The sequence below is a fragment of the Puma concolor genome, chromosome C2 (genome assembly GCF_028749965.1).
Source record: "Puma concolor isolate L17-30 chromosome C2, mPumCon1.1.hap2, whole genome shotgun sequence".
Taxonomy (NCBI): Eukaryota; Metazoa; Chordata; class Mammalia; order Carnivora; family Felidae; genus Puma; species Puma concolor.
The window spans coordinates 148098375-148101575 of record NC_141675.1 but is presented as its reverse complement, the minus strand read 5'-3'; the positions used below and the strand labels follow the sequence as shown (position 1 = coordinate 148101575).

At 40.2% G+C, this 3201-nt stretch overlaps 1 non-coding gene across 1 annotated transcript; it reads left to right on the top strand.

Moving 5' to 3' along the window:
* Positions 1–2796: 2796 nt before the first annotated feature.
* LOC112850531 (U6 spliceosomal RNA) lies at positions 2797–2905 on the top strand. Its single transcript, XR_003222655.1, has one exon. It is a non-coding gene; the product is annotated as a U6 spliceosomal RNA (small nuclear RNA).
* Positions 2906–3201: the final 296 nt, after the last annotated feature.

The window sequence follows — 3201 nt, the reverse complement described above, 5'->3', positions numbered from 1 at the left end:
TATGGCAAGAGAAAGAACGGTGACGAAGCAGAATTTCCGGGTGATTAGACTGAATTCTCTGGGAGGCTGCACGGGATTGTGTGTTCTATTATTATTCATAGAATTCCTGCCATCGTAGAACTCAGTGGGCCATTGGAACAGCCGGGCTAACTGGAATTTTTTTTTTTTTTTTTTCAGTTAGCGTGGGGGGCCTGTGCAGGGAAAGAAAATACCAAGCTAACTTTCTCAAGAAATAACACACAGCCTGTGGAGGCAGGACAGAAATTGTTCCATGCAACATACTAACTCATCGTGGCCCACGGGAGGCTGGAAACTATCTAGAATGCGGTGTGTTTGGCCCTATGAGATATTGTAAGTGTTTCTTTCCTAAAAAACAGGTGACCATCCCTGTGACCATTGTAGTCAGCTTTGAAGTCCTCGTCAACCAAAGATGTGGGTAGTTATCTGTTAGAAAGTAGACTGGCTTAATGGTCTAAAAGGTTCTGGGTGGTAAATGAGAAGATTTAGGGGCCTAATTACTAGTTTGCCTGCTTGAATATTCTTCTTTACAGAGTAGCTGGAGCTAAAGAAAGAAATCAGAACTATTCACTTTGGAAAGAATTTTCAATACTTCAATAACACAGTTTCTAGTACCTAAATTTTTTTTTTAAAGGTACTCTGAAAATATTAGCAAAATGCTTATTAAAAGGAAACGATCTGCACAATTATTACCCTGAAGAGTTCCAAGTTAAATGTCTAGGGAAGTGACATCCTCCTTTCCAGAGGGCTTTCCTGTTTGATCATTTTAAAATTTAACTGCCAAAAGAAATGAAAAGTAAAACCATACAGCAGAAACAAGCTGCCACAAAGGATCCTCAAACATTGGGTCCATTTAGACATTTTAGAACATCTCAGTGAAAAGCAGCCATCTCTGCTCAAACCTAGTTAGAAAATGTTTGATGTTACAACACAGATTTTCTATCATGCACTTTGAGTTAACACAGAGATGCAACTTAATACAATAAGCATGGTTTCTCCCATTTGGGATTCTTAAAACATGAGAAACATAGCATGCTGGGCATTTACTTGGTTTGAATTAATAGCGATGTATATATAGAATATTATGAAGATCAAGTTATCCTCTGACCATTCGCTGCTTGAAATTTTCCCATTCAGCAGATTCTATACATTGCTAATGTTAAAAATGAGAGGGTTTTTTTGTGACCGAAAAAAAAAAAAAGTATTTGTGTAATCTTCAAAGTGTTTAATTTGTATTAAAGCTAAATCCAGAGGCTCTGAAACCTTAGGGGCTCTCGATGTGGATTTTTGTTCTGGTTCACACACCTTGAGACAAAGGCTCATAGTCAAGATGTGGAGGAAAAAGACGTTTTTTTGTGTGCGAGATGCGGGGCAAATTTATTCCCCGGGCAGCCTGGAATGAGCTTCAGAAAATGGATAGAGTGTCTTCTTGAAGAAAGGGCCTCTAAGTAAACTCGACTGCCATTCAAAAGATTTGCTCTGACACTTAACAAGTGGTGCAGGAAGAAAGGAAAATCTGTTGTCAGGTTTGGGGTGTTTATCAGCCCCCCTCGAGACACTTGACCTAATGCTGCGGCCCCCCTAATCCGCTGATCTGCATGCCGTGGTCTCGCGAGCCTCAGCCCGCAACTCCAGTAAAATTGCCTGGAACACTTGTCCCAACACATTGATCCCTCGGTATATTGTGTGCGGCTCACCTACCCCCCCCCCTCCTCTTGCGGCTCCCCCTAAATTTAATTCTGCTCACAAATTGTGAAATAAGTTGTTTGGGCTGGATTTGTCGAGTGAATTGTCCCACTAATGAAACAGTCTGTTCATTATACAGTTGTGGGACGGAAGATTTAGCGCTCCCATACCCCGGGCCCCGGGCAGGTTAACGTTTTTAGACTTGACAGTTTACAAAAGAATGAATAGGTCTCTCCTGTCACATCAGGCTTACAAACAGCTTGGCACACAAACAGTTACTGCTTGTGTGCATGTGGATTTAGGGTCCCCGCCTGCTAATGCCCCAGATTTGTAAGTACAAATTGGTTGGTCTTCAAACTGTTTGCGAAAGGAATAAAATGACCAAAAATTAGTTTGTTTTAGCCTTTTCCCCCCTCCCCTCCCCGCTCTTGCAAGGGAAACATTTAAAAAAAAAAAAAACAGAGAGAGAGAGAGAAGGAAAGGCTAAAATAGTATGTAGCAGGTCCTCAGGGAATATTGTGGCGTTTTTGCTTAAGGCATCAAATTAAGCAGGACCATTGTTTGGCAGAAAACATTTTGTTCTGCTGGGGCACCCTGCTTCTCAGAAGGCAGCTGAAAATCTAAGGGAATTAATTTAAGACGTGTGATTTTAAAAGATAGAGCAGGGAGAGTGGGGGGGGGGCAGATCAAAAACTTTTCATTTCTATTCATTTTAGTACCTGTTGCTTACAACTGGTTATAATACCTCCCTCCCTCCTTCTAACCGCATTGATCTTTTAAAATGGGTCATTTAGGTTTCTGAATCTTTTCATAGGCAATTATGTGTAAATTAGCTAAAACCCGTTTTATTTTTTCTATGGCAGTTTGAATTGTGTGGTGAGTTGGTTAAATTCTTGCCAAATCTTTGAGACAGAATGCTGCATAGGAAGTCAGGTGAATAGTTTTATCATGTGATTTATCATCAGTTTGGCGATACTTTTTAGTCTGGATTGAGTTTAAACACTCTTTGGTTTATTATAGCTACAGCAGGACAGTTGATGAGAGTAGATGTTTCCATCACTTTAGAGGAGAAACAAAGAAAAGTAACAGACTGTGCTCGCTTCGACAGCATATATACTAAAATCGGAACGATACAGAAAAGCTTAGCATGTCCCCTGTGCAAGGATGACACACGCAAATTCTGGAAGCGTTCCATGTTAAAAAAAAAAAAAAAAAGGTAACAAAGAATTTTTTCAGATTTCAGCCTTGACCTAACATCTTTGAATTAAAGACTCTCTCCTTGATCAGATACAGCCCCAGGATGTTCAACCTCCTTACAGTACAAGGGGTTATTCTTTCATATTTCAGTAAGTTCATTATCACATGTTTCCATGTACTGTAAAGGCAATTTGTAACAATCAGACTTTTTGGCAACTTTGCAAGCAGCAGTTACGAGCTAATTCAAACATCCCTTAAAACCTGTTCCCTTGTCAGTGCCTAAATCTCACACTGAGAATC